Genomic DNA, 20,947 nt, shown 5'->3' on the forward strand with positions numbered 1-20,947 from the left:
GACAATCTTTTTTTTGCACAGAATCAGGATGATAACAGTTAAGACCACAAAAAAGATCAATGGGAATACTCTTTATCCCAACTGTAGTTCATATGCACCAAGAAATGACTGGGCAATGGTGATAATTTTGAAAACTAGGATTGAGTTTGCATAATCCAGTGCTTCTTTTACAAAAAAAGAAATATATACCTTTGGCACAAATAGGTGTTTTGTTTCAAATATAGGAATGTGAAGCATGAACATCTAAGAGGCCTGTGGGAAATTAACTGAGAAGATATTAGAAAATGCAACATTATTATTATTATTATTATTATTATTATTATTATTATTATTATTATTATTATATTAGAAAATTTCCAACTTTATGGGTAAGCCATATATAACCTCTAATAATTACAATATGCAGACCCAAATCATGGCATAATGAACAAAGCTATCTCCTAATTTAATCTCATGATAAATGCCTCTTCAAATAACAAATGTTGGAACAGTGATGGAAGGTGAATACATTAGGAATAAATTGTGTCTTTACATTAGAATCTGGAAAAAACATTATACAAACAGGGATTGTCCAGGATGTAGAGGAAATATATAATTCTGCATGTATATTAACTAGCAGTTGAATGAAATAAGCTGAGTTAGCTGGGCTTCTAACATGAGTAGCATGGTTGGTGAGTATCATTTGTATATATAGTATGCTGGTCCCAAGCCTTGGCTGACTGGGCTGTTGAAACTATGTTGGAAAAATTCTACTTTACTTCAGAAATGATAAACTTTATCAAATTTTTTACTTGATTCAGTTTAATTATTTGGTCAGTCTACTGAGAACAGATTTCTAGGTCCATTTTTGAAGTTTAGTAAATATTAAATGCCTCAGGAGGTAAATCTGTCTCATCTTTTATAGTGCTATGTGGTGCACTCCTTGCTGTGTCATGTGCTAGTGAACATCATTTTGGCAACACCCTATGATTTTTTTGTCTAGCTTATCTTTAGTCAAAAAATGACATTCTTGTCATTCATTTATTAATTCATTCATTCATTCACTCACTCATTCATTGAATTTGTATAGCAACTCCTTTGAGTGTGGCTTTGGGTGGTGAACAATCTTAAATAAAAAGCAATTTTCCATTATAAATACAAAATTAAAATGCATAGCATTTATTGATTTGGAAATCAGTGCAAAATTGGTTATTGAAGAATATATGGATGCAACTTACACAGAGAGAGGGGGGGGGGACACCTTTTCTGCCACAGCATTCACTCGTTGGAACATTTACCCTCTTCCCCCACAGAAAATGGATCGCTTTCCTGGCCTTAAGATTGTTATATTGATTAATCCATGACTTCCATTTGCCTGCTTTTTCTGTTTCTCAGTTGCAATTTAGGTTTCTAATTGTGTTTCTAATTTGATTTTAAAGAGATTGTTGTGTTTTTTCTGATTTTTAAAAAAATTGATTATTGGTTCTGTTATTTGGGTTTTTTAAAAATTGTGTGAGCCATTCAGTGTTACAAAGGTGATATCAGTGGCTATAAAAGTGAATGAATGAATGTCAGTCAGTGTTGTGTGGAATGAGAACATAAATGCTAAAAGCACATCTCTATTTTCAGCTGTGAAATGATAAGAGAATAAAAAGTTTTAAGGGCTGTTGAGGCAAATTGTTGATAGCACCATAAATAATAATACTAATAAAAATATTGAGAAGCGCTTTGACCTTTTTCTTTCTAAGTAAACATGGAAGAATTGATTGAAAAACTAGAGAGTTCCAAATCGAACTATTTACTCTAACCTTGAGCTTGGTACTACGGGAATTAAGGCTAAATCACTAAAGAGGGTTTTACCTAATACTCATTAGTCACAGGAATGTGAAATAATATTAGAACAACAGAGCCTAAAAGCTTTGGGTGTATTATTCATTCCCACCTTCTGATTTGCATTCATTTACATTAAAGTAAACAGCTGCATCACTCAGGACTGGTCTCACTATTTGTGATTCTCCTTTTATAAACATTTAGACAAAGTTATTCTTCATGTAATATGCAAAAACATCAGTCTTTCATAGTGATTTGTTTTTACCTAATAGCACAACATCAATAATTGGCTAAATTCACTTTTGATTTTCTTGTTTACATATTCATGAGCATAACATCTATAAAAATGTGAAATACAGAATGTCTTGTTTTGTTGATGTATGTGAAGAATATATGTCTTTCTCTCTCTCTTGAAATTCTTTTTGATTATTGGGAAGACACAGCCAGACTGTTTGCCAAACAGCCTTTTGTTTGATGAATATTTTCCTTGTCTGGGTCAATCGGTTCTCTTGATTGTTTCCTGCAAATGTTTCAAATGATTTTTGTCCTCAGTACAATTCAGTACATCTAAGCATATTTGTTGTAAAGACAGAACAATTAAATTGCTTGTCTTGAAGCTGTGTCTTTTCATCATGTCAGTTATTATGAGGTGAGCACAGGGCAGAAGAAACTAAATCATTATTCCCAAGAAAGAAACAATACAATAATATGAATGCAAACGTAACGTATACTGTATATTTTAACATTGTGAGTCTATAGAAATCTTGCAGAAAACTATATATATTTTCCTGATAAATCTGTAAGAAAATATCTTGGTATAAAAATTCTATATTGAGCACGGCAATTTTAATTAAAACCTTTAAGAACAATAAGAACCAGTACAAACTAAATTAGAACAGAGAAAATAAAAAAAGAACTGAAAAGGTTAAAAGTGCATAAGAAAATAAAAGTAGAAAAATGAGACACAAAGATACAAAAAGCAGCTTCTGATATTTGTCACAGCTATAAATACATTTTGTGTTATATTTTCTCTCTCTTATTTGTCTCATTATGTTTTATTATGTCTCTTTTCTTTCAATTCTGTCTAATCATCAAAGCTATAATTGCAAGAGGGCTATTCAATTTTTACGTAGATGGACTCTTTGACCCCTCTTTCAAACCAATGGTCCTCAAGAGGCCATCTATGTTAAAATTAAACAGCTGTCTCCCAACAGAGGGGGAGAGAGATGACACCACCTATCTCCTGTTTACAACAGTCCTTTCAGCAGTTCCAAGAAGGTTCCACACCTATTCACACTCTGATTCACCTATTTCTACTCTGATTCAAGTGACTCTGAAGGCACAGATAAACCCCCAAGTGGCCTCAATGACCCAGAGAGCTAATGACCAATCTTCTGAGTGTTAACAATCAGATGACTGAGAAAAATATAAACCCTTCTATTCCCTACCATTCAGTTAGAAATGAAAAAGCTTCTTCTTGGATGAGAAGTGAAATGTTTTCAAGAGGGGAAAAAAAACCAAGGCTATCCAGTTCCTTTTTGGAAAAACACTTGTGGGACAACCATGACTGGATAATTAACGATCTCCATAGACATAAAATGGAATGCATTGGATTCATATGAATAATTTTAATTCTTTCTGAGAAGCCAAAATTAAATGCAATTGTTACTTTTCAAAAGGATAACTCTTTAGACTAGAATGTCCAAATCTTGTTTGAGCAGCCGCACATGAATGGTTGTTCAGATCAAGTCAGAATTTAGACTAACTCAAATCTGGTTTAGCTGATGGCCTAATCAGAAATCAGTCAAGGAAAAGGAGTCTGACTGGAAAGAATATACCTTCTTTTGTCCACTCTTTACTAAGCAAAAGTGTGCCCTTTACATGACACTAAGACTTTCTCCAGTAAAGCCATTCAGTGACTACAGTGGTGATATATCATTAACATAGACAGACTTTATATATAGAGGAGGATGGCTGATGCTAAGAACTATTTGTTCTGAGTCAGAAAATCTAAACATAATATCCAGACAATCTTTCATTTCCATGCTTTCTATTGTTTGTCTCTTATTCCAGCTTTACTTCAAATGCACACAATCTAGAGGTAGTTCTCAACTTAGGACAGTAATTGAACCTGAAATTATGGTCATAAATTATGTCACTCATTAAGTGGGCTATCACATGACTGGTCTGATTTTTATGACATTTTTTGTCATGGTTGTTAAGTAAATGCTATGGTTGTTATGTGAACATGTTTTTTTTTTCAGGAAATAGGCAAAAAAATCTATTGTAAATTGTCATCATGTGACCACTGGATGTCCATAAATGTGGGCTGGTTGCTGAGCTCCCCAAATTTGAATCTTAACCAGAAGTACCATTTTGGGGATCCATAATAACTTTGAGTGATTGCTAAGTGGCCAGTCATAAGTCGAGAACTACCAGTAGTGCTAGTGTTAAAGTGGTGCTTACAAATGATGAAGATAGCTTAGCTTTTGCTTCAGATTCATGTAGGTCTTTTAAATGTAGTTGATAATCTAAAATTTATCTGGGAATGGGGCTCACAAACAGAAATGTAATCTACAAGATCAAATGCAACACCAAGTCTATATTAGGCAAACAGGATGACAACTAAAGACAAGAATCCATGAATACCAATTAGCAGTCAACCAACACAACCACAAATCTCTGATTGACTCACATTGACTCACTGAGCAACACCAATTCGACTGGGATGGAACAAAAATCATTGGTCATGCCACCACACATCACACACATGAATTTGTCAAAGTCTGGTATTCAATAAATCAGTCAAACAACAAACATATCAATTTGAAATCAGGCTACTAGCCCGTAAGGAGTTAGATCCATTGAGCAACCAATGATGGCATTATCTATCTCTTTATTAGGATACCTTCGCAGGATGTGACCAGCCGATCATATGACCAACTGACCAAGTGACCACATAAGAGCCTCGGTGGTGCAGTGGTTAGAGTGCTGCACTGCAAACTACTTCTGCTGCAGCCAGCTGCCTGCAATTTAGCAGATCAAATCTCACCAGACTCAAGGTTGACTCAGCCTTCCATCCTTCTGAGGTGGGTAAAATGAGGACCCAGATTGTTGGGGGCAATATGCTGACTCTGTAAAAACTGCTTACAGAGGGCTGTAAAGCACTATAAAGTGGTATATAAGTCTAAGTGCTATTGCTATTGTTAAGATCAATATAAGCGGAACTCCAAGCTGTCTTTCCAATGGCATTTTTATTTTTTTATTTTTTTTTAAAGAAATGGGTACTTTGTTTTTCTGCACCTCATTTCCAAGCAGGCTAATGGATGGTTATCTGTAGAAAAGTGATAAGTGGGTGTACATGTATAATGGAGAACAAGAAAACAGAGCTTAAATCATGGCTTCAGACAAAAGGTAATAGTTCCATTTTTTAAAAAAGGCTAGAGTATATAATCTAAGTTGGAGTTAGAGTAACAATTTTAGAGGGTCTTCTCTTATTCTATGCTCACATTTGTTTAGCAAGGTCAATTAAAAGTCTAAGCTCTTTGCTAAGCTTGATTAATTTTATTGTATGTATGTGGCTTAATGAGTTGTATGACACCAACCTATGGCTCAATATACTTTGCACGCTCAGAAACAATAAATTGTATTCATCTTATTTAACTGGAATTGCATTATCACCCCTCTCTCTCTCAACATGGGGAGACTAGTTAGAACATGGGTGTCAAACTCAATTGCATCACGTGATGTATTGCAATGTTTTTTGCCTTTATGCAGCCAGGGTGGGCGTGGCCTACGTGTGACGCATCTGACCCGTGGGCTGCCAGTTTGACACTCCCTGAGTTAGAATATAGTTGCAATCATTTCCAACTTGATATCCTCTATTCATATTAAGGTTGAGATTCAAGAATTGAGATCCCAAGCAGGATGGTGTTTGGCTTAGAATTTGGGAAGGTGCTCAACACACATTGATGGCATTAGGTTAAGGCTACTTATCAAAAAGCTTTAGGGAGAACAAGATTTACAAGGCCATGTAGAGCAGCACTAAAAACTTGATAGCCTGGATTGGATTTTGTTTTGACTATGGCAGCTTCATGCTGCAAGGCATATATAATATATCTATGTTGGGATTAATGACTACTTTCTCTTTCCTCTGTTTTCCAACTAGGAAAAGTTAAACAATGGGTCTCTTCTTACAGAACGAAAACAGTCTGTTACAGGATTGCTTCCTATCTTGAACAAACAAAGCCAAATATTCTTAAAAAAATCTGTTGCCCTCAATAGACATGAAGTCCGCAGCCTCTCTAAATCAGTAAATCATTCAATTACTTTTGGTGCAAAGCTGCAGAAGAATGAGAAAAGACACCATGATGCTGCACTCATATACAAAAGGGGGTGGGTGGAACTTGCATTGTGATGGGACAGTGCTCCTTCCATCATTTTGATAAAAGCCTCTAACCTGCAGATGCCACTAAAAAAGAGCTATGCCTAAAGACGGAGGTTCTAAAGAAGAGGCATGTTAAGAACTGCAATAGGTTAGGTACAGACAAATAGGACCTCCTGATGATGAGTATTTCTGTCAATATCTCTGTGTTAGATGTAGTTTTCATTCATTGATCCTGTCAACAGCCTCTAGATAGTTTATAACAATTCTGTAATACCTGGTATGACTGGGAAACAAAAGATCCACTGCAGAAGTTGATTGAAAGCAGAGGGCTAGAGCAGTAAATCATTGTTGGATATAGCAGACCTCCTGCTCTGTAATTGGAATTGGGCTTTGCAGGAGAATGGTTTCAGTGGTTAGTTTTTCAAGCTCAATTTCTATAGGGCACAGAATTTTGGAAACCTTTGATCTAGAAGAGGGGCTATACAATAAAAATAATGTGGGCTATTCCTAAACCCTAAACATTGAAAATGAAGTACGTTGTCTGGGTTGGTCATGAAGAGGAGGCTGTTACCTTGCCTTAATACCAGCATACAATTATGGCAGCCTGCCCTAACTGGTATCCCAAGATTCATTTGATTACATGTATCAGAATTCCCAACCAGTCACTCAGTTTCACCATAGAAATGGCTCCTACATTTCATCTTAAGACTGTGACCATATAATGGGTTTTAGGAGTTCAGTATTGTCAAAAGTTTTTTCTTTGCTTTCAGCTTCATCAACTTTCCCAAATGATCTTGATATCTCCACAACCTTCTACATTTTGGAAGCCTTTGAATTAAAAGTGCTTCCTATGTACTTAAAATAGCTATCTATGCTTGTTTATAACATGTGAATAATATGTGGATGCTATTTCTCCTTCTCTCTTTTATTATAGTCAGTTGCATAATCCTGTCTACAAATAAGCAACAATGTGCTGCAAATTTCTAAACTCTGCCACTCCCAAAAAACTAATTTACATTTTTTTTTATTTTCTCAGGGTGGATGAAACCCTGTCTTTATGAGCATTTGAGTTTCCCACTGCAGGGACAGATTGTCTGCTCTCCTGCCTCCCACTTTTTAACTAGGCCAGCATTTCAGACCAATATTCAGCTCAACAAGGAAAATCATCAAATGTAATTTTGCTAGAATGCAATTCTCACATTTTAGGTGCTATCCAACACGGGATTTTCTGGGATAACACAAATTTCTCTATAACTCAATTTCAGTATTCTACAAATGTTCATTGTAGTAAATTATGGTGAACTGAATGCTTTTGAAGTTTCTTGATGTAGTGGTCAATAGTTTTGGAAGTCAACCTTCCTTTGAAACAACAGTACATCCATTCCCATACCAACCTACTAAGTAGATTGTTTTACTAATCATTAGACAAACGCACACAATCTAATGTCAACAAAGTATTAATTTCATTTATAAACCACCAAAATCATATGGTCCTGGCAAGGGTTTGCAGTCATAAAAATATGCTTTCAGTGTGTGTGTGTGCATACACAGTCTGTAAAGGGATGATAAAACTGTGTATGCCTTCCTGTTTTGAGCTTCCCCAAAGACAGACCGCTGACTGCGATTGTGCGTGGCTTTGGTTTGTGCTTCAGCACCGGAGAGCCCCAATCCTTTGGATTCAGGGCAGAAGCTACCTCATAGGGGTGGCAGAGGAAGGGGAGCCCATCAGCTGGGTAGAAGGGAGTCGCAAATCCCCTCTCTGGATTGGCAATTGCTCCCTCCTGTAGACACCTGAAGCGGTGGTCTAAAATGGCCACCCTGAAGGGGAAGATTAGACTAGAATAAGATTGTGCAGGAGAGAGAGAAAGAAGCGAACAGCAGGAGGAATGGGATGATATAATCAAATGGAAGATACCCCCAGGATTAACATTTCAAAGAATCTTTAAGAAAGGATCTAAGCGGCGAAGAGAAAGAGGAAAAAAAAGGTGTGAATTGCTTTTGATAGCGTCAGGCCAAAAACAGCCTGAAAATGGTCCAAAAAGGGCCTAAAAAACAGCCTGTTTGGGGGGCTTTGGGGGAGCCATTTTCCGGTGCTCTGGCATCCACAAAGACCAGCTGGCTGGTGTACATGTGCACTCCAGAAACCAGAAGAGCAGCTGGTGATGGCACACGTGCCCACAGAGAGGGCTCTGCGTGCCACTTCTGGCACGCATGCCATAGGTTCGCCATTACGGGTATACACAGGAGTGAGATTCAAAAATTTTAACAACTGGTTCTGTGGGCGTGGCTTAGGTGGTGGGTGTGGTTTGGTGGTCATGATTGGGTGGACATGGCTTGGTGGTCATATTATTGGCTTAGAATGTTAACAACCGGTTCTAGCGAATAGAATCCCACCCCTGGGTATACACAATGGATAATCACTTTGAAACACTGAGTTTGCAAGAGTAAACAGTGGTTGGCATTCCTGCCTTTCAATTACTAACTAGTTCAAACAGATTTTTTTAAAAAAATGTTTCTAAGAACTACAAATCAAAGCTAACTGCAAATTATACAATTGCGAGTGCTTCATCACTGGAGGTTTTCAAGGAGACTCTGGATAGCCATTTGTCCAGAATGATATAGGGCCATGATGGTGAACCTATGGCATGCATGCCAGAAGTGGCACACAGAGCCATTACTGACGGCACATAAGCACTCTCCCAGAAAAGTGTACTGCGCATGCATGTGCACCGCCCACCCGCCAGCTGATTGTTGGGTATCTGGTGCACATGTGCAGGGGTGTGGCGATGTGCAGGAGACACTTGCGCATGTGCAGAAGCATACAGTGCATGTGTGGGGGTGCGTGCATGTGCAGGAGGCATGGGGGGTCTTGAGCGCATTGCCTTCTGGCAAGCGCGCGTGCAATTATCGGCACGGGAGCCCAAAAAGGTTAGCCACCACTGATACAGGGTCTGCTCAGTAGTGGTATTCAAATTTTTTTTCCACTGGTTCTGTGGGCATGGCTTGGTGGGTGTGGTGTGGCTTGGTGGGCATGGCAGGGGAAGGATACCGTAAAATCCCCATTCCCTCCCCACCCCACTAACCTGCTTTCCAGTTCTGTTCTCCTGTGCAGGGCAACAAAAGAAGACGCAGCCGATCAGCTGGGACTCGGGAGGCAGAGAATAGATGGGGGCGGGGCCAGTCAGAGGTGGTATTTGCTGGTTGTCTGAACTACTCAAAATTTCCGCTACCAGTTCTCCAGAACCTGTCAGAACTGGCTGAATACCACCTCTGGGTCTCCTGCTTGAGCAGGGGTTTGAACTAGAAAATCTCCAAATTCTCTTTCAATCATATTGCTAAATCAAAATTAAATAAAAAAGGCATTACAATAAACAATTATAATTCAGTTTTTAAACAATGAATGGAATATTTACCACATGGAATCATATTGTCCAGTGTTTTAACTTTATTTATAGGGAGACATATTGCATCATCAAGCTAACTTTTGGTAAATGGTACATAAGTGTCTTTACCAGAAGAGATGAAGGTTCTTTTTGGCAATAAACTAAGCACGGTAGGTCAAAATACCTTTATAAATAGACAATTTCCAGTTTAGAAAATAACTAAGAAACATACTAACATCTTTAAATATTAATTTCCAATACCTGGTTTATAAAAATAAGACTATCCATCCAATAAAAGCTAACAAGGAACCAAAGGATGTGAACTGTCATGACTTTACATTTATTATGTCTCTATTATAAAAAAAAGATTGACAATTAATCTTTTTTGAGCACCCATTAAGGAGGCCAATATACCTGAAAAAGAATTGTTTAATGTATTAACCTGCACTTTAAGATCATAAGAAAAACAGTTAATGCTTCTTGAGAAACATATTTAGTATGTCCTGAAGGTTGGGATCAAGTGATTTGTGGAAACTGCAGTTCTCTATTCCATTTGTAAATGGTTGATATTTATTTTAGTATGTGCTTTAAATTGTCAATAAAACAGAACTGCTGATTTTTTAGCTTCTTAGAAAAGGTTTATCTAACGCATTCAAAGCCACAGGGTGAACCAATTGAGCCAATGTGTCTTAGCCAAGCAATCATAACAAATGGTTTAAATGGGTATACTGCAATTTAATTATTTTTGGCAGATTTTTCTTCTTCTTGAAAACTTCCAAACATTTCAAGCAATCATTTCTAACTAGATGATTAAGGGTAGTTACTCTATTTTTAGTCATTAGTTGCTGTTTTTAAAGGATCAGTTTTTCTTGAGAGCAAAGGTTCAAATTTATTTCTTTTCCACTATTGCCCAAATATTACTGTTTTCAGTTTATTACTATGTTATTCTTCATAAATTCACAGATATTCAAAACAACTAAAGGAATATTTTCTTAGGAATATTTTATAGAATTTGAATAAAACTGAAAAACAATTTTATGTATTTCTCTAGAATATATTTAACCTTTCTCTAAAGTGATATCATTTTTTTTTTGGTAATCTAGTCTGTCTAACCATCAAAATTATAAATCACAAGTTAATTTTTTTCATTTTTATACAAAACATCCAGAGGAAGTTTCTAGTCAGCAATAAATGTAGATTATGTATTTTCTCTAATCAAAGAAGTTGATTTAATCAGTAAAACATTTTCAGCAAAATCTATCTTCATCAACCATTCACCCATAGTGAGTAGTATCAAATATTTCTATCTCTGTACATGCAATAATCTTCTATGACTTTTACTAACTATTAGTCCATTAACCCTAAAAGGGAACATTCTGGCTTCAATATTAATCTTTAAACTCCTGCAGGAGAGACAGAACAGTTTTAAATACATCCTGAAATTATCATGAAGTTACAATGCAAGCTTTCTTGCTTATATACATGCATGCTGCATTGTAACCATATACAAAAGAAGTGGAAGTTGCATCACATTACAATGCTTGATTTATCAATTGCAGCTCTCCCTTACCACAGATACTCATATATTTTGGGGATGTATTGGACTTAAACTTTTATCATTCCCAGCCAATATATGTTGAGTGATATATCCTTAAAGACTGTCCTAGTCACATGCCTAAAAGCACATTGGCAGGAGCTCAGCCTCATTATATTAAAGAAAGAAAGAATGTATTACCACAAGAGGTATAAAATGGTGGCAAATAATATAAAATGGCATCCACACATGTCACTGTGCTATAATATAGATTATTTTGTTTTGGCTTAATGTGTTCAGAGCCTGCAATTTTTATTTATAAACATGATTTATCACCACTATATGTAAATCTATGGATTATGGTTTATTCAACAAACTGCAGTTAAATAAACCATGATATAGTATGGTATATAAATCATGGTATAGACTAGAGTACCTTCCTATTGGCTGATGGTGTGTTGATGGCTAGTGATTGGCTGTCATTTCCTTGTGCTGCCAAGCCCTTGGCTCCTAAGTATTTGACAAGCTTGTGGTAATTCAGCACTCCTGTTAACTGACAAGGGGCCCATTTCCCAGACTTCAATCATTTCGCTGGCTATCTTTGTCCCTGCATGGCTGTACAGCTTAGTTGCTGTAAATTTAAATGTGTGTCCTTGTTCATTGCAATGTGAGGTTACCAATGAGTTCGGGTCTCTTCATCTGACTGCTCGCTTATGTTCTTGCAATCTGGTGATTAGCTTCCTTCCCTGTTTGTCCTACATCACGGGGCAATCTATGCAAGGGATCCAGTAGATTACATTAGAAGTATTTCCCATATCCTCTGAAGGAATGAAAGACAGTTTCCAGTTTTGTGCGTGGGTAATTCTGGCCGCAGTTATAATGTGCAAAATTAAATATTGATATTTTTTCTCCATGTTTAAATCTATCATACTTATCATACTTAAAAAAATACATGAATGTGCTGAGATGGATAGCCTAACCAAATTGTTAAAATATAAACAAGATAGTGACTATTATGAAATATGGAACATTTGGTATGATTGATTAAAGAAAAAGTAATATTTGATATTTGGATAAGTTATGAAAATGACAGAAGACGTGCATTTAATTATAAACGATATAGAGAAATTAAAACATTAAAAGAACAAAGGAGTTATTGTAACAAGGCAGATCACGTCAATGATAAAGATAAAGAAAAAAAATTAACCATTGCTCAATATACGCTGTAAAATGTATATATATACATGTACATGTACACATACACACACACACACACATATATATGTATGTATGTATGTATGTATGTATGTATGTATTGATTTGTCTGATTTAAATGTATGTCAAATAAATGTTTTTTTCTAGAAAAAAAAAGGGAAGTATTTCCCACCTCCAAACAACCTTTACAATGCATAATTTGTCCTTGTATCATAGCCTCTGGGCAGTATGCTATGCCCATGTGCAGATCTCGGAAGCTGCGTTCTACTGCTTCTGAAATGTTTTTAATGTATGGAAGGGTGTGCCATTTAGTTGGTCTTTTACCTTCTTTTTTGTTTTCTCTCCTTTGCTTTTTGGGCAGGCATCTTGTGATAATGTAGCAGTTTTGTATTTGAATATGGTAGTAAATACCAGAACACTGACACCCCCCGCCTCACAAGTTAGTCCCATCGTCCATAATGCCTTCACTGATCCAGAGAGGTGTTTTTTTTCCCCCTTATTATTCTTCCAAGACCAAGGCAGAGTGGGGAAACAGTTTTTGAGATTAGACACTAGCTGAGAATTAGTTGTACCCTTTGGGATGCCCTTGGCAAACTTTCAGCTTTTTGACTGGCTTGTCAAAGGCAATCTGCTCATATTCTACAGGAGAAGGCAAAAATGTAGGCAATTGTCTTCTAGAATTTCAACAGGAATATTGGACTAAGATGGATTGAGTCATGTCTTTAAACTTAATAAGAATAACATAAAGGGCAATCTCACTATGGCTACGTTTGTTCTTCTTGCCAGTTTATAGAACTTTTATCATAATGCTTCTCAACAGTGCTTTGATTGAAGCTATTTCACCCTGCATTTACATATTATCCTCCTGATTATGGTTTTATATCTCAAAGTGATTCTATTTCTTTTCTATTATTGAAGTTCTGTGTTATCATAAACAGAGGTCTGGCTGTGCATTGAAAAGGCACTCCTCTTCTATTCTGATTGTTTTCAGCTGCAGTACTGACTGAGGTTGTTTAGATATGGCACAAAGACTTGGCCTTATAAAAGCTACAACACCAGTGAGGTGACAGAGGTTTTCCTTGCTATTCAAGGTAGAAGAATACTAGCCACTACCATAATTGTCCTTCACAATTTGCCTTGTTCTGCATTGATAGACTAGCATCCTCTCTTACTCTTTTTTTAAAAAAATACCCTGGGAAATATTTCCATGCAAAACAAATAGGGGCTAATACAAATAGTGAGCTTGAAGTGAAGTTGAAAACTGCATCTCATAAACAGAGTGCTGTTATATTATTATATTTGTAACAATAAATGCCTTTCTCTCCAGGGTTATGCTTCCTCACCAGGCATACTTATTTCAGCTTCAGATGGGTAATTTTGACATTATGACTCAAGCTAATGTACAAATGCAAGTAGTAAATCAGATTTCTATCAATTCAATGCAATGATAGAAAACTGATTTTATTACTTGCATTTCAGCAAGTAGCAACAGTATGCTACATTGCAAAGTTGTTTTTTTCCTTCAAGAAGGGGTGGGATTCTACCAGTTTGCACCTATTCACTAGAACCAGTTGTTAACATTCTAAGCTGTTTGAAGAACCGGTTGTTAGATGAAATTACTGGCCTAATCCTGTAAGGAGGCAGGAAGGAAACATTCTGGTGTTGCTTACAGAAACTGCCTCTCTGTTTACCCTTATTACATTCTTGGCAGGACTAGACTTTCTGTCTCAGGAACTTCTCTGGAAATTTTTTTCACCCTCCTTTGCTGGTACTTTGCTTGTGTGGAGTGACCATTCAAAGTTACAATGGCACTGAAAAAAGTGTCTTATGACCATTTTTCACACTTACGACTATTGCAGCATCCCCACAGTCATGAGAGGCCAGGCGAGGAGATGCGTGCCTCGATGTGAGTGATATTGAGCTGGCCATACCCAGCCAATAACATGACTACCAAGCCATGTCCACCCAATCACATGACCACCAAGCCTAGTCTGGGAATTACTTAAGAGAAACAGTAACTTGCCTTTTTTGTTTATAATAACAATTCACACTATCCTTTATAATGTGGTTTCCAGGTTCTGCTAAGCACCTTTTCATTCAATATTTTCAAATGGAGCACTGTAATATTTAAAAATGCTTGGCACTATTGTGCAAGACTTTAAGATCAAAGTAAATAACAGGCTATTGGACTGCAAGGAGAGTTTATAGTGCCAGTTAATATTTAATTTCTATGTTTGGTTTCCCTCTAATGTTCTGCTCTAAAGAATTGATATTTTTCTGACAAGGCTTCTCCATTGTATATTTTACCTACATAATGTTACTGTTACTGTAATGTTACTGCAGAAAATAGATATTGTAGACTTTATCTATTGATTTTTTTTTGATTAATTGAAAACAATAATGAAACTAACTACTAACCAGTTCTGTCCACATTTCAGGTTTTAAATAAAAACAACCCTCCAGCCTTTTATTTTTAGAATTTGGCATTCAAGGTTTCTGTCTGGGCATGTAAACAGATACACCCTTAAAATGTTTTTTAAAAATTGATATATAAACATTTCTTTTAAAAGGGTTAACATATGGTATTATATAAAACCAAGTAGCAACACAGTAGCTATATTATTCTTTTATAATAAGGTTATAATTCCAACATTTAAAAAGTCAAGAACACCCAAAGCAACGACATCTGAATTTTTAACTTTCTTTTTTGTAACCAGAAATGTGAATGGTCTTTAAAGATAAATAGACAGAAAATTATCCAGATAGAGGTAGTCCTCCATTTACAACCAGGGGGTCAGAATTTCTGTTGCTAAGAAAGGTGATGGTTAAGTGAGTTATGCCTAATTTTACAACCTTTTTTTGTCACTGCTGTTAAGTGAATCACTGTAGTTAAGTGAATCATGCAGTCTAGGGGTGGGATGCTCCCAGTTCGTCCCAGTTCTATAGAACTGGTAGCTCTGAAGAGCAGCAGACAACGAATGGGTTCACTGCCATTATCTTTTGGTCATCTGTTTGCCCCCCCACTGCCCCCCCGGGCTCTTGGCTGTCCTTTATTTCCTGCTTTTCAACCTCAGTTGCTTTGCACAGCACAGCTGAGATTGACAAAGCAGGAAAGAAGAGGATTTTCAAATGGTGTGCACCTGTGTGCAGCTCTTGTTAGCTGTCCGGGCAGCACAGCTGATATTTTTTTGCAAATGCTGTATATGCGCGCACAGCACGAAGTGCACATGTACAAAACACACTCTTACTGAACTAGTAATAATACCAGTTGAATCCTACCCCAATGCAATCGTTAAGCGAATCAAGATTCCCCCATTTCCCCAGGGTTCCAAGTAATAGATCCATTGCAAGCAAAAACTCCCAGGCAGGTGGATTCCTCAAAGAATAGCTTTATTGGTAATATCATATTGGCACATATCTGGTGAAAACCGACTCTGAGGGGCCCCTTGGTTTTCATCTAATTAAAAGTAAAAGGTTTTCTCTCAACCCCAAACAATCAGTCACATGGCCCAATCAAGGCAGCATCTGCTAGTCTAGTGACATCACTCCTCCTTCCTCTGGTAAGGTGTGAGAACATCTTTGGTTCCCAAGAGAAAGCATTTTATTTTGAACACACACACAACCCCAGCTATCTCTAATCCCCCTCCCTATCCCTCAGCTCCAGTGTGGCAGCACTGAAGCTCCAAGATGGCTCTGGCCAGATCAGCTTCAGGGTTGACACCAGGACCTTGCAACAAACATAATTTCATGTCAGTTAACAAGCACATGAATTTTGATCATGTGACCATGTAGGATGCTGCAGCGATTGTAAGTGTGAGGACTAGATGTAAACCAATTTCTTCAGTGCTATTATAACTTTGAATGGTTGCTAGACAAATGTTTGTCAGCTGAGGACTATCTGTAGTAGACAATTACTATGGTATCACTTTCTTCAATATTTTTTCCTCGTTATGACTACAATTCTAAATAATGCACCGAATCTATAATGTACAGAATCATATTGTTGGTCTTGCCTCACTATCAATGCAAGGCTAATTCAAGCTGAAGGTTGAATTTCATTAAGATAATATTTATAGTAAGAGATACATACATTCTTTCATAAGTACATAATCACCCTTTACTTCCAAAATTCTGTATCAATGTGTCCAAAGATGCCACCTATGTATACGGGAGACTGAATTGTCAAGGAATTTCTTGCTAACATTTTTGTGCTTGACTTATTTACGTCAACTAGCCAAATTCTGACTGTTGCTCTACAGCAACTCAAGGTCCACAGGGCTGCCCTGGAGACAATTGAAGGACCGGCCCACGGTGCCTTGCCAGTGAAAACGGAGCTTGGGAGGGCTGCCCTCCCAAGCTCTGTTTTTGTTGGCACAGGGTTGTAGGAGGCTGTTGTGGCCAAAAATGAAGCTCAGGAGCCTGTTTTCACTGGCAGAGTGCTTAGGCACCCTCAACATGAGTAATATCGAACTGGCCACGTCAAACACACCCCTGATGTGGCCCTCAATGAAATCAGGTTTGACACCTCTACAGCAATTCTCTCAGCTACTGTTTAGAAAAGCTCAGATCATTCTACATTTTGTCAAGAAGGGAGGTCTGCCCATTGGTATACACTATATGACAACAAATACCACCAAATATTGTAATGAGGATAGAGAATGTAATGGGAAAGGAAGATGAACACCTTCTTTCTGGATTGCTGAGAATTATTTTGATGTCTCTGGCCAAGGATTCTGATTTTATTAAATAAATATTTTTCAGTAGGCAAATTCTTTTCAAATAATTTTAATTTGCTATTCAGGGATCAGATTATTTTCTTCTGGTTCCTTTCTTTTGGTGTGAGATCCTCACATTGTGTACTAATGAAATTGGAAGATCAAGGCTGAGATCTGCAGCAACATTTTTGAATATAGACACATCTCCTTAGAGATCTTATCTGGGAGCCTGAATGTTGAGATATTGATTGGAAAGTTAATACAAGGTGCTTCCAATTAACACTTCAACTGCATGTATGTGTAAATAAACATTGGTTTTATGGAAACTCTCTTTTCAGCAAAACCAAACCTACATAATATACTGAATTTCTCACCACTCAGAGAACTGATGTGGAAATTTGAACAGTGGGAATAAAATACAAATCTTTATCTATGTGGGAGCCTCAGAGACCACCAAACTCATAATTTTAAATCCCAGGGACCACTAACTGGTTCTGTGGGCATGGCCTAATTTGTGGGTGTGACTTGGTGGCATGTGACTGGCTGGGCATGGCTCGTATGTAAATATTATGAATATTTATATAAATATTGAATTTTTTATAAGATAAGAGCAACTTTTACTCAAAATCAGGCAAAGCAGGCAGGCAGATTGAGTTGCTCACAGAATCACAGATTCATTCAGAAATCTATCTATCTGCCATCGACTAGCTCAGTCTGTCACATAAAATTTGTTTGCAAGCAAACTCATAAAAGTTACTTGCAAGCAAACTCACAAAATTAACTCACAACACACCATGTATGTAAATATTGATTTTTTTATTTAAAAAAACAGCAACTTTTACCCAAAATCATGCAAAGCAGGCAGGCAGATTGAGTTGCTCACAGAATCATTCAGTGATCTATCTGCCTGCCATCGGCTAGCTCATCTCTCAAATTTTCTTGTCGTGAGTCTGCACTGAATAATAGAACCTTCAGTCCTAAGGGAGGTTTGGCTGTGCTTAAAAGCAGAGCCAAAGATCTAAAGAGTAGCTAGAAAGGAAGAAATCCAACCATTTCCTGCTTCCTAGCTAATCTAAATCTCCTGGCACAGCAAAATCTCCCACAGCAGAACAGATGATGGTTGGAAAAAAGAAAAACAGGAATTTAGCAGGCAAGTTTACAGGGTAAGGAGTGAGTGAGCGGAGAGGGTTCCTGCAGGCCACGTGGGTGGTGCAGCCTTGTGTTTCTGTGCAGCCTGGATTAATTGCTTTGGGGGTGTGCTCTGGGGATGAGATTTCTCTGTGGCCCACCAAAATTTTCTCATGGCCCATCGGTTGGTGACCGCTGGTTTAGCCTGTTTCCATTTTCTTACTGATAAACAACTTCCATATTATTGTGACCAATGAAGAGAAGTACAAAACAGTAATTTAGCGCAAACATGGTTGCACTGATGTAATGCTGGATGAGAATTTATGGGTATTTTTTGCATATTGACAAATATTTCCCTCTATATTTATTTGTTAAAAATGATACTTGATTCACTAACCTTAGATAATTTAGGGATAAAAACATGTAAACCTTACCTATCAAGCTATGAAATTCATGTCATTGCTATATAATAATCAGATTAATTATGTAAGTAAATACACTGATGATGAACTTAAATTATGGCTTTTAATTGTGCTTTAATTCAGACTTCCTTTATTAAAGGTTATTTAATGCTTTGCTGCCATTCATTGTCTGCTTTACTCAACAAACATATTTAAGATGCTCTATCAAATAATAAATTGTTTAGCCAGTAGAAATGATGGTTTTCATTAAGTATCTTTATAGATCCCATTTTTAAAATGGTTAAATCAATAGACTCAGAGCACAGGTGCATTTTATATATTGCAGGACGCAGAACTAACCTTCACAATTCATTGATGCATGTATCTTTTCAAGATATATATTGATAATCTCCATGGTTTGCATTTTTAGAAGTATTCTTAAAAAACAATAGTGTTCCTAAAAAGATAATGGCTCAGTTCAGATATAACCATTTTGTCTCATAAATCTACAGTGGTACCTTGGCGCCCAACTACTTTGAAACTCATTGAATTTGGTATTCAATTCATTTTGATGTGAAAATTTTCTCCCGATACTCAGCGTTTGTTTGGTACTTAATGCACAAGTTAGAACTTACGTGTTGGTATCCACTGCCTTGTGACTCATTACATTTTTCCTTATGGGAAAAAAATTGTTTGATACTCATCACTTTTGGTACTCAATGCATCTCCTGAAACCAATTTAATGATGAGTGTCAAGGTACCACTGTAATTCAATTTGGACTAAGATCTAACATTTGCAAATGTTCTCCTTCTTTTACATTCACCTTTATATAAAATGTACAGGTTGGTTAATTTATAGTTCCTTGTTAGACATAAAGTCAGAAGCTGTAGTATAAGTGTCAACTCCAGACCCAACTTTCAGATCAGGACCAAACTGTCATTCATTTTAAATATTCATTTTTCAAATCAGACTTAGCGGTATCACATTTTCATATTTTACTGGTTGAAAGATTCAGTTTCTATCCTTAAATGCCAGATATGAAGCAGCATTATCCATATGCCTACATGTACAAAACTCCGCCTGTTTTGCCCAGTGTACACAGCTGATTTGAAGTATAACTAAACAACAATAGAAAAAAAGATTTGGTTAACAAGATGACACTATCATGATTTGCTTAAGCACGCCATGTTGAAATAACTGATAATTTGTACTTAGAGATGTAAAAGTTGTTGGTTATGATCATAACAATCCATATTTATGGTTCTGTGTGAACCAGTAAAATTCTTGATTGATGATTCATGCATATTGTTTTCTGAAAATAATCTGCATTACCCTATCATTTCTTTCCTGTATTTTGTTCTTGGCAACCCTTTTTCAGTTGTCAATCATGAAGCTTTAGTGGTAGGAAAAATTCTCAGCTTTATACCTTACATTACTCTCATACAGAAACTAGATTTTTCTAAACTCATCTTTCAGAAGCTAATTTTTGTTGCTGGAAACATTAACAATATTCCCCCCAGAGCAGTGGCACTGACTGCAACCTGTTTACCAAGAGCCTGAGGCAAAAGGAAGATTGAGACCTCAACTCAGTTGCATTACTTGCCAACTATAATATATGTAATGATGTTGCATATGCATGGCTATCTTTTCCTCATCAGAGCATGGCACTGCAGTTCTAGCATGTTCTTTTGTTGGGTTTAAGATTGTTTGCTATATAACTTATTATATGAAATGCTTGAATAGTGTTTCTTAAACACACAAATATGTTCACTCTGAAAGTTTTCTTTGAAAGAAAAATAAAATGCCGTACATGAAAATGAATTCAAGTTAATGCAAAAGAGACCCGGGTTGGCATAGTGATTAAAATGCTAGCCTGGAAACCATGAAGCTGTGAGTTCTAATCCTACCTTAGGCATGAAAGCTGATTGGCTGATTTTGGGCCAGTCGCTCACTCAGCCCAACCCACCTGAGGTTGTTGTGGGGAAAATAGGAGAAGAGAGCAGTACTATGCATGTTTGTGGCTTTGAGTTATTTATATAAAATAAAGGCAGGAGATAGACAAGAGAACATAGCACTAATCAAAATTACAACATTCTGATAAGTGTATACAAATGAGGGCTGTTTTGAAGGCCTATTGGAATCCTATGTTGTAAATATAGATTCAAGCTATGTAAATACCTTGTAGCTACACATGCTGTACTCTTCCTCAGCAGTAAGGGAAAATTCAAAGTGTCTTATACAGGCAAAGCATTCACTATATCCTTTGAGCAGAGTTTCTTTGTATTCCAAGCCGTGGGCTACTGGAGACTTCGATGATTAAAGATCAAAGCTCCTTGCATGTTGTTGTAGACCTTCTCAATCTATACCTGAGAAT

The sequence above is a fragment of the Pseudonaja textilis genome, chromosome 3 (assembly GCF_049901715.1).
Source record: "Pseudonaja textilis isolate UNSWEBS1 chromosome 3, rPseTex1.2, whole genome shotgun sequence".
Taxonomy (NCBI): Eukaryota; Metazoa; Chordata; class Lepidosauria; order Squamata; family Elapidae; genus Pseudonaja; species Pseudonaja textilis.